This window comes from Crocodylus siamensis, chromosome 4 (assembly GCF_052110815.1).
Source record: "Crocodylus siamensis isolate JL-2025a chromosome 4, ASM5211081v1, whole genome shotgun sequence".
Classification (NCBI taxonomy): Eukaryota; Metazoa; Chordata; order Crocodylia; family Crocodylidae; genus Crocodylus; species Crocodylus siamensis.
The window spans coordinates 162,168,167-162,179,978 of record NC_143398.1 but is presented as its reverse complement, the minus strand read 5'-3'; the positions used below and the strand labels follow the sequence as shown (position 1 = coordinate 162,179,978).

The 11,812-nt window shown below is 49.9% G+C and overlaps 1 non-coding gene across 1 annotated transcript; it reads right to left on the bottom strand.

Annotated features, from left to right (window-relative positions):
* Positions 1-3,245: 3,245 nt before the first annotated feature.
* Positions 3,246-3,317, bottom strand: TRNAQ-UUG (transfer RNA glutamine (anticodon UUG)). The gene has a single exon. It is a non-coding gene; the product is annotated as a tRNA-Gln (tRNA).
* Positions 3,318-11,812: the final 8,495 nt, after the last annotated feature.

Below are 11,812 nucleotides of genomic sequence, written 5' to 3'. Positions count from 1 at the left end.
CTCTGTGTCTTTGGGAACAGCTCTGCAAGGGGTCACGAACTCCTCAACACCCTTAGTGCAGCAACCTGTGGCACATGTGCTGAGCACGGCATGCGAGGCCATTTTGCTCAGCATAGCACCACCAGCCTGGGTTTTAGGTAGCTGCTGCCAGCCACGAAGCCCAGGCTGCTCCCAGCAGGTGGCTGGGCAGCTGCAAGTCCTGCTGCAAGCTGACCAGGCTCCATGGTTGGCAGCAGCTACCCAAAGCCTGGGTCAGTTGCGGGCAGGAGGCTGCAAACATCTGCTCCAGGGTCCAGCATTAGCTCCATACTGGCAGGTGCATGCGTACCTCGGAGCAGAGAGTGGGGAAGTGGCCTGAGGCAGCGTAACCATGGCTTCTCCCCCACTGCTGGCACAGAGCCGATGACTGGGCTCTGGAGCCCGGCACAGATGTTTGTAGCCAGCCTCAGCTGTGGGCAGCTGCAGCAGGCAGTGGGCAGGCTGCAAACAGCTACGCCAGGCTCCACAGCCCTGGCATCAGCTGCATGCTGGTGGTGACTGCACATGCACCTCAGAGTGGACAGCAGGAGGGCTGTGCTGCCTCAGGCCCTATCCCCACCGTCTGCTCCAAGGTGCACGTGCACCCACCAGTGTGGAGCTGATGCCAGAGCCTGGAGCAGCTGTTTGCAGCCTCCCAGTTGCAGCCAGCCCAGGCTCTGGTAGCTGCTGCCAACCGTGGAGCTCGGGCTGCTTGCAGCAGGGCTTATAGCTGAGCCTGCCTGACTCCCACCTGCTCTGAGCCCAGCCCCCCACCAGGATGAGGCTGGAGTTGCCCCTTGCCAGGAGCACCACACCTTCTGTAGGCTTAGCTGAGTGGGGAGGGTGGTTGGGCAGGCTCTGGGCCAGGGCCTCAGCCACCTGTGCTGCAGCCTGGGGGCTGGCTCCCTGGGGAAGCACAGGGGCTCTGGCGGGACCAGGGCATTGTTGGGTCGGACTCTGTCCAGTGACCCAGGAGCCCAGCTCCATGCACCTGCACATCTGGTTCTGTGTGTTTGTCTGCCTCTGTCTGGTTCTGTGTGTCTGCGTGTGCACGTCTGGTTCCGGATGTGTGTCTGCATGTGCGTGTGTCCTGGGTGTGTTCTGGTTCTCTGTGTGCAAGTGTGTGTCTGGTTCTTCCTCTGCTCCCTTTTTCTCTTTCTCTTATTTGACTCTTTTTTCTCTCTCTCTCATTGCAACATGTTCAACAAAAAAGGAATATACAAAAGCAACATTTATGATTATGAAATATACTAATATGCAGTGCATCCTGCCATGTACCCCCTCCTCCCCCCCCGCCCCTTTCCCTGCCCTCATTTTGTTTTTCTGGCCAAAAATGATTGCCTACCCCTGCCCTAGAGGCTAGGGAAACCCAGCACTAAAGTTAGTGCTGGGTCATGTCTACACACGCATTAATGCGCTTTAACTAACTGTGCCTAAATTTGATACCTGAATATGCAGGTATCAAATTTAGGCATATTTAGCCTAATTTCACCACCCTACTTCACCCCGGTCAGCGCTTGCCACCCCACCCTACTGCTGACACCACTGGCGGTATCTATGGGAGCTCATCACTTACTGCCACCGTGCTTCCACCATCACTGCCACACTCCTGCCACCACTGTGCCCTCGCAGCCGCCAGGGGCACCTATTGTTCATGCTGAAGGTCCAGAGGTTGAGACAAGTGTGGCCCTCTCAGCAGGCATCGCTGCCAAGGACAAGCTGTTGTCTCCTACTTCAGCCGCTGACACAACAGAAGTGACAAGAACCCAGGTTACAATCCGTGGACCAGCTGCCAGCTATTGGCAGTGTGATTTTTCCACGGGCCAGGAAAAAAAGATGGGTCTCACCCTACCAATGCCTCACTGCAAATACTGTCACAGCACCCTGCATCTGAAACATAAGATGCACTACTCAGGCACCCCAGGGCTGCATAAAAAGACAAAAGGGCTGAAGAACTGCTACCTTATCTTTGCCCTCTCAACACAATTTTCCCCATTCTTACAAGCTGTTTAGAGTAGTGGTTCTTGGCCTTGCTAAACTCAAAGCCCACCTTGTTAGACTCAAGGCACCCCTTGGAAAGCATCACTTGACTACAGAAGAACACCAGAGCAATTCTTCTGTTGCAAATGACTCAGGAAGACCACAACACATCAGACTGTTTTTAACACTATGGCTTCCTATTTGAAATCTCTGCATTTAACCTGTGAATCATGTTTGCACACCTAACAGTGCTAACATTGTCTGACACCCCTGCAACTCCACCAAGAAGGTCTCATGGCACAGGGTGGCAGGGGCAACCTGTGTGAGGTGAGAGATAAGGCAGGGGGCAGGCAGCAGCACAGAGGCAGATAGGGCAGGGAACAGAAAGCAGAGTAGCAAATTGGTCAGGGAGCAGACAGCAGAGCAATACAGCAGGCAGGGAGCAGGAAGCAGAAGAGACAGGGAAATGGGGCAGAGCAGATGGGGAGACAGCAGGAATCAGAAAACTGAGAACCAGAGCAGACAGGCAAACAGGGCAGGAAGCAGGAAGTAAAACAGCAGAGCAGCCAGGGACACAAGGCAGGAAGCAGAAAGAGGAGCGGCAGCGCAGGTGGGGGACACACGGGGGAGCAAAAAGCAGTCGATGAAGAAACATGGCAGGGAGCAGAAAGAGGAACAGCAGCACGGGCTGTGTCACCAGGCAGGGAGCCGAAGGCAGATCAGGAAGGGAGCACAAGGCGGGGGCCAGAAAGCAAGGCAGACAAGGGAACGTAGCGGGGAGCAGAGCAGCAGATCGGGCACGGGACGGGGTGGCGGAGGACTCGGGGAGGCGCAGGGCTCGTCTGCGGCACGTTTTGCGGAGGAGGCTGGCCCCGGGCCCCGCCCCTGCCGCGGCGCGGTGGGGCCGCGCTCGCCCAGGGCCGCGGGAGGAGGGGGTGGGGGGCCAACAGGAGCGCGCAGCCCCCGGGCCGCCGCCGGGCTCCCCTTGGCGACCAGCTAATCGCAGCGCGAGGCAGGCGGGCACTGCCAATCAGATGCGGGGGGGCGGGGCCGTGAGGAACGAAGCTTTCCCAGCCAGCAGCAGCGTCCGCCGCCCCCACACATGCGTAGTAGAGAGCCAGCCCAGCCCGCCCAAAACGGAGCCTGGTGTAACAACCCCCACCCCGCGCGCGAACCGCGAGGCCCCTGGCTCCTTTCGAGCAGGGTCCCCGTTGCACTGTCGAGGCCTCTGGGGCAAAAAGTCCTCGAGGTCCCACCGAGATTTGAACTCGGATCGCTGGATTCAAAGTCCAGAGTGCTAACCATTACACCATGGGACCAGTTGGCTGTTGTGTATTGTGGAAGCTCTACTCAATCCACATTCCCTGACCAGCCTTGCCTGCAGTACAAGAACTGGGATTAGAAAGGAGTACGCACCAAACCGTTATGAAGGAAGGGATGCAGGAAGGCAGCAGTCAGTAACCTACTGAAGCTGCCAGTTGCAGTAATGGGCCTGCTGCACAGAGCTGAGCCATCTATCTCCCCAAGAACTTCCTGCTCTGGGAGACCAGGGAGTCAGGGCCACCAGGTAGGTCTCAGCAGCAAAGCTGCAACCCCTGGGGCTGGAGAGTGCAGGGAGCAGAAAGCAGAGTAGCCATGGACACAGGGCAGGGAGCAGAAAGCAAAGCAGCTGATGGGGAGATGGATTAGAGTGGCCCTTGGGATACTGTCCAAGCCCCTCCCCCGGAGCAGGTGCTGATGTCTTCAAGGGCACCTGGAAGGCAGGTGCCCAGTCTCCCTCACTTCCTTATTTTAATCCAGTTGGATTTATATACAGCAAAAGGAGGATTTTGCTATATAACAATAGTTCCAGAAAAAGCAAGGATTGTCCCTGATGCATGATCGTCCCTGTTGCAACCACAGCCACTGTGATCTCCGTGCTGTGTTGGAAAGTGCAGCTACAAGCTACTGTAGTAGCATAGTGGAAAAGAAGTGCAACATCCATGGTTGGTGGCATGGACCAAACCTCACAGGCAACTGGCATCTTCCCCTGAGGAACAATTTTGTTGCACTTGTTTTAATGAAATATTCCACATCTCCTTCAGAACCATGCCCCCCAAAAAGCAATAGCCCCTTCCCCTCTTCACATTGCCAGTAAGGTGAGAAGAGCCCCAAGCAGTCCCCACGGCACAGCGCTGTAAAGGAACTTGCAGTCTGTGAGCTAATACAGGTTTTACAGTAGTGGCTCTAATCTTTTTTAGACTCAAGGTATCCCCTAATTAGAATCAAGGCACTAGGAAAATGCTAGCTCAGTTTCCAGTCTTTTTTTTTTTTGGACAATTCCAAAAAAAAAAGAGCGATTCTTCTCCTGCAAAGAACTCAGAAGGCCCACAACAGATCAGAATAGTTTGGACACTATAGATCCTTATTGGAAAACTTTGGATGTATTTTATGAATTGTGTGGGTGATTGCACACCTAACAGTACCACATGACACTCTTAAAAGGATCTCATGGCCAATGCACGCTGGTTAAGAATTGCTGCTCTATGGGTTTAGACAAGGGATGGGTCATCATCAGGCAGCAACTCCTTCCTCACCAAAGGAAGAGAGACTCATTAAGACCACCCTGAAGGGGAATCCTTTATCTTGATAAGTCATGGCTCATCAGTGGCACTCAGTACCCTGCCCAACCCTGCAGACGTGGGTTTGGCCTGTGCATTATTTCATACAGGACACACAAAGGGAAAGGAGCTTCTGCCAGGATCCTCAGCCACAAAGCCATGGTGGCACAGGATGTCTTCTCTCTGGCCTCAAAAACACAACACTGTGTGTTCCCTCACAGCAGCTCAACCTCATCCAGTGCAAGAGACCACAGGGGTTTTCTGATACTGTTACCACCTTCAGGAAGGGTATCGCCTACAGCTGCCTGATCCAAACAACAAAGGGCATATCCCTGTTAAATTCCCAATCCTAACTCTCCTGCTGTGGAAGCAGGTCTCTGTGCATTCTTAGCCCTATACCTTCTCTCCGTATCTTCTCACCTCAGACCTTCTCCCTGTGAGATCAACCTCTTCTTGTCACTAGCCATTCACTTTGAGTTTGAGGGGCTCTTTTGAATGAACTTCCAGGACTGAGAACCCCATGGCATTTAGCTTAGGTAAAAGTTTGCTGTTTTCACTGTCTGGCTGACAGCCCCGGAGACATCTTTACACCTGTCATCTTCCATTAACGCCACCTCTTCTCAAAGCAAAAGGTCTAGGAATTTAACACTCCTACGATAATGCATTTACCATTTACCCCAGAACCCAGTTTTAGTTAGTTTTTCCTATGTGCCACATTAAACATGTCCCAAAGCAAATCGCCTGGGGTCTCAGGAGTATGTTAAAACCTAAACACTAGTTAAATGCTTGTTCAACTTGCATGCAAGTCCCAGTCCAGGCAAATAAGAACCTATTAGCAGTGCAGCTTCCCTCACTCCCTGTCTGTCTCCCTTGCTAGCCCAAGGGCCCTGAAGCCTAATCCTGATATAGGAAGTAAACAGACAACAGTGGAGCATGTTGCCTTCTGGCTATTCTGTGCTTGCCAGAGCCCACTGAGAAGGTATTAAATAACAAGATAGTGTTTTAATTTAGAGCAGAATAACTATTCCAGAATAAGTGTCCCCATAGGGTACTATTTTCTCTTAACTGCATAGATAAGTCCTGACTCCCAGCTCTCAAACAGTCCCAGAACCTTGGGCTGGACAAAACAAAGGATCAGGACCATTCATGTTCCTTTGAAGTTTGGAAAAATTTTGAGGGTCCATTTTCAGCAGTGATGCAAACACAGGGCATGACAGATTGGTGAGAGGTCAGGCCAGAGGAACATGGTCAGGGCTAGTCCACATGTTCTCAAGCCTTGTAGCCTCTATCCAAGAGCAGAGTGAAGGTAAAAACAGTTGTGGGGTTTATCCCAGGTCTGATTGTCCCAGGCTTTGACTCTCATCAAAACAGGCGTGGGACGGTCATTTATACATGCCGCTTGAATGGCAATAAACTCAAATTAATACTGATTGTCCTGGGGGAAAAAGTGTCATCTTGGGGTGCAAAAAGAAGTTGCCCTTTGTGTTTTCATAAAAAATTTCATGGTGACATGAGTTGCAAGCAAACAGATGTCTTTACTTTTTCTTGCATTCCAGATACCTAAAATATGTTATTCCTTTTAACAGTCTGTTACTCCTTAGAACAAAAGATGCCTGCTTGCTAGGCATGATTCCCACAGCCCAGCCCAGCATGATTCCCATGCTCTCCAGTCGCCCTAAGAAGATGATTCCAGGGCATTAGAATCTCAGCATGAATGACAGCCTACTCTAAGTCACTGCTCCATAGTCAGGAAGTACAGGGGGGAATGTCCTTACACTAGAGGGTGGGTAAGGAAGAGCATGGTTATTTGCACAGTCCTAGTCATGAGTGACTCAACCACCCTAATCCTGCTCTAGTGGACACCCCTTCCCCTTCTAAGATCTCACACAACTTAATTAATTTGCATCTTGTTCACCTCTGCAATGACTAACACCACTGACCTTTAAGGAGACTGCTAATCACCCAACCTAGGCTGATGCAAACAATTCACTTTTTTTTACCCTAAACTACAGTGCTCTATGGCTTACTAGCACATCTGGCTAGCAGACGCAGGCACACTTGTACAGGACTTGCACAAACTGCAGTAACGCAGAACAGGCAGCCTGCAAAAAGCACGCTTCTTCAAATGAACGTTTACAACAAAGGACAGTAAATCCCGTATTGCACTGATTCTGAGTCAGGATGCTACAGCACTCCACACTGCCTCGAGATCCTTTCAAGGGTGCTCTGGGGTGCCATGCAATGTTAGCAATGTCAGGTGTCCAAACAGGATTCACAAGATAAATCCATAACATTTCAAATGGAAATCCGTAGAGTTAAAACTCTGCCCTGCTGTGGACTTTTTAGGTTCTCACTCCTGTTATTCTTCTGTACCCAAAACAACAAATGACAACTAACACCTGACACTTTCCTAGAGGTGTCTTGAATCTATTCAGGCCACTCTCCAGTCCACCCATGAGTGCCTGAAGTTTTAAAAGGTTAAGAACCACTGCTCTATCTGAAAGTGGAGACTGTTCAAGTGGCTTGGCTCTTATTTGCATGCGCTGCTGCCTTCTACTGGCAATGCTAGGAACTTCTTGAGTATACTAATATTTGTATTAGTATAGCACTGAGATGATCTGGCCATTCCTTAGGGACTCATGGTGTTATGCATTGTACAACACAGAACAAACAAGCCCCAAAGAGCTTGGAGCCTAAGAATAAAACAAGAGACAACAGACAGAAGCAGACCACTCCCTTGTTATATACCCTCATAGTTTTATGCCTTGGCTTCTAACTGTTGATGGTTGAGCTACTAATGATCTGAGCTTTTTTTGCTTAAATTAGGAAATCCTGTGGATGGATTTGCTCTGAACAAGAAACCGGGCTGTTCCTGGTCCCAGAGCTGTTTTGCCAGCAACTTTTTACCACCCTTCTTAGGCAAAGCTTATACTTGCTTGACTTTGCTGGAACTTTTAATGGCTGGACTGAGCAGTTCACTCGTTGATGTCTGCCAACGTGGGATGCTAAAAATGCAATTCTTTATGTGGACCCTAATTGTTTGGGGTACAAAACATATATAAAATTGTCCAGGCCAACAGGCAAGATCAGATCCAGTTTAAATGAGCTTTGTCCTTCTTGACACTAAAACGCTACACAGAAGGTATATCTACACATGCAATTAATGTGAAAGAATAAACTCCAGTGCAGTTTGTGCCAGCGTTCTTTGCTCCCAGGTGTCCATTTGCATATGCACTCAGGGCTGCAGCAAGTTAAGCCTGGTCAGAGCAGCCCCGGCTGGCAGGGGACCAGGGGAATAAGCCTGCCAAACTGGGGCTGCTCCGAAGTGGCTCAACATGCTGCGGAGGGGCTGGCTGGGGCACAAGGATGCTCCATATGTGTGTTGCAGTGCACTAAATAATGCTGCCACCACAAAATAGTATTTGTGTTTACAAGTACTAGCCTACGGCAGAGTTAATAGTTTACTGCAGCCTAATAGGGCCGGGCATATAGATGCTGAGACTTTACTGCAGAGCTCATTAGGCAACTACACTGTAAACATCTTGTGTACATGTGCCCAGAGATAATTTTCTGATTCTGCCACCTATAAGGCATCTAATAACCTCTGTGATATCCCTAGCAGGTGTAACCTCTAGGCAAGCAATTCCCAACCCCGGATCATGACCCAAATGAAGGTTGAGGGGGCAATGCCGGTGGCACCACACACAAAAAACAAGCTGCGCCCACTCAGCCACTCAGAGCCCACGGCACATATGGGACTTAGCAGAAGCCCATGCCAACATGCCAGTGAGGTCAACAGAGCTCACTGCACATACAGCACACAGCAAACGTGGGGCTCAAATGTGCTGCTGTACACCCCAAGATACACTCCTGTTCTTCTTAAGATCTTATTAAGGGCTAATCAGATCTTAAGAAGAACAACTTGAAGAGCAAAGCCAGTCATTGGTGAAATTTCTCCAGACCTTTAGACCAAATCAAGAAGGGGCAGGGGGAAGGGAAAGACATCACAATTTTGTTGGAATATTTTGCTGAAAGAGAGTGAGCAGAAGTCACCTTGGTAGAAGAAAGGGAAAAACTGGGGGAAGGGCATATGAATCCTTCTCAACTGCAAGAGACTTAGCAAGTGACAGCCAGTGGCCAGTCATGGGCAGGATGTCCAGATCTTCCAAATGTAAGAGCCAGCCCAAGAGAGTTGGAGGTTTGGGGAAACTCATATAAAGGCTTGTCCACCCTGAGAAATCAGAGCTAGGCTGCAGTGGAAGTCAACACAGCACTAAACACAACTGTGCTGAAGGGAACTGATCATGGTCAACCCCCCTCCACCCCAACCAGTGGACACCATGTCTAAGAAGGGCCATTGACCACAATGTCTGAGAGGCACGGTCCAACTTCTAGGTGTCTGGGAGCTGCAAACCCCTTGGGTTGCACTAGCAGGGACCATGCTAGCAGTGGCCATGGTCCCTGGGGGCTGCACCCTACACTGCACTCTACACATCCTTGCTGCTGCTCCCTGCACCCCTCTGTTGCCCTGTGCAGCTGGGTGCCCCTTCCCTCCCTGCTGCACCCCATACGCTGCTGCTGCACGGGGTGCAGGGTGCCTCTCTGGTGCACTATGTGCCACCTCCTGCTGTTCCTTGCATTTCCCCGTACGAATTGCACCATATGGCCAAACTCACCCTTAGCTCCCCAGGGATGAGCTCCCCCACTGCCCTCCACTGCACTGCCCCACTCAGACATGAGGGCTGCAGGGTCCCCCAGCACTGCAGAGTGTGCCACGTCCTTCTGTCCTGTCTTGCCCTACCACCTGGGTAGGAGCAAAAGGGGGAAGCTGGAGGTGAGCCACAGCAGCCACTGCTCATCTCGCCACCAGTTTTGTAATTCCTGGACAGCCCCCTGGGATGAAGGTGAAGGATAGAGCCTTGTCATTTTGCCTGTGGAGCTGCCCAACATTTGGAAATTTGGTGGTGGAATGCGTGGTGGCTGCTGCAGCTCCCAGAACCACAGCAACAACATTACCTCTGCTTGACATTTATTTCCAGTCCTGTGGGCAGTCCCACTGGCCAGATAGCAAGGGCCCTGCACTCCAGCTGCAGTCCACAGACTGGCCCTGTATAGGCTGGATGCATTTGACACCCCTGTCTTAGAGGAGTGACACTCAGGAGCCACATGAACAGTGAGTGTTAATGGAAAGCTATGAACAGACATTGCCAAGTGAACCAGATCAGCTAGCTATGCCAGGATGTTTCCCTGCACAGCTCATCCACTTCATTGGGCAAAACAGATGTTACCCATTAACCTACAGGGTTGGGGCCCTGCTGCTCCCAGAGGACTCCAAGATGAACATGAGTTGTCAGTGTGACAAAGTGATCAATAAAGCCAACTGCACTTTATCATGCATTACCAGGTGCATGACAAACAAGTCCAAGGAAGTGATACTTCCCCTGTATGCGACTCTTATCAGGCTGCAGCTGGAGTAATGCATCCAGTTTTGGGTGTCACACTTCAAGAGGGGTGTGGACAACCTCGAGAGTTCAGCGGAGGCCACTCATATGGTTGGAGGCCTGCAGGCAAAGCCCTATGAGGAGAGATTGAGGACCCTGGGTCTCTTCAGCCTCCACAAGAAAAGGTTGAGAAGGGATCTTGTGGCTGCCTACAAATTCATCGGGGGGGGGGACGGGGAGCAAGGAATAAGGGATGCTCTGTTTACCAGGGCACCCCTTGGAGTCACTAAGAACAATGGCCACAAACTAATGGAGAACAGATTAAGGTTAGAAAGAACTTTACAGTAAGGGTTGCCAAAATATGGAATGGGCTTCCACGGGAGCTAATGCTCTCCCCTACCTTGGGGGTCTTTAAGAGGAGGCTGGACATGCACCTTTCCTGCCCAGGGCAGGGGGTTGGACTTGATTTACTGAGGTCCCTTCCAACCCTAACATTTATGAATTTATGAAAAAACCCCAAATCCTTAAATAACATTTTCTGCATAATGTTATTTCCAGTTTGGAAGCCAGTCTGAATATTGATCTTATAATACCTCCCTCCTCCCAACAAATATGCCACAAACAGATATGGGCCCCTGGCAGGTTCAGCAGCCCCTCCTACGACATTTGGCAAGGTACAATCTCACCTGATTTGTAGTTTTAGGGTAATCTGATAGAATATTAAAGCTACTTGAAAATTTTCATCAACAATTTTCATTGATTTTTAAAAGAAAAATGGCTTTTTGAATGCTATAAAAAAGTCATTTAAATATATTTAGTGGTGCTCAATGTTTTTCAGAGTTGCAGAAAAATTATTCAAAACCAAAGTATCTTCAAATTGAATGAACTGGAAGCAAACCTTCTGAGTTTATAGGGAGGGAGAACCAAACTACATGAGAGTCAAGCTCCAAAGCTGCAATCTTTTTTGTTTCAAATGGATTTAAAATGAAAACGTTTATTTTAAATCAGGGATTGGCAACCTACAGCCTGCAGGCCAAATCCAGCCTGCAAAGAGCTTGGGACTGTTGAGTGACTGTTTGCTCCAGGTTTCAGCAGAAGATTAGGGCAGGGGAAGGGAATTGGGAGCTTGCAGGAGAGGCTGCCCCAACCCTGGGCACTAAATTTAAAGTGTTATATTCTGCGTTCCCAAGCTGCCTGCCGCCACCTCCCCAGTCCCCTCGGTTCTGCGTTGGCAACTACTCACTCACTCACCTTCATCACCAAATCTGCCATTCTTACTTGGTGTTGGCCATATTTATTGGTGGCATTCAGTAAGCAGAGGCTGTTTTAGGAGGGCATGTGTAGAATCAGGAGCCCACAGCATCAGCTGGGTTGCATGTGATGCCCATAGTTGTAAAGCTGCCAAGCCCAGTTTCACACAATTAGGTTAGGAAACTATGAAACTACAAACTTTTGTTTCAGTTCTTTTTTTTTTTCCTTTTGCAGAAAGGAGTTACCATTATTCAGCCAGCCCTGTCAATGGGGGGGTAGTTGTTTTTAAGTGGGATTTGGGAAAGAGGGGGATGTTAAATAAATGTCAGGCTTTATGTGGAATCTAGAACAATGATTTTCAGTTTAATGCAGACTGTAATACTGTAGTCCAGTGTTGCATTTATTGTTAAGCTGTGGGCCAAGTGCATCTTTTTGGTCCAAGCCACATAACCATCAACCACACCAGTATTCTTAGCTACTTTGCTTCTCCTAGGAATGGATTAAAAACAAACAGACACATCA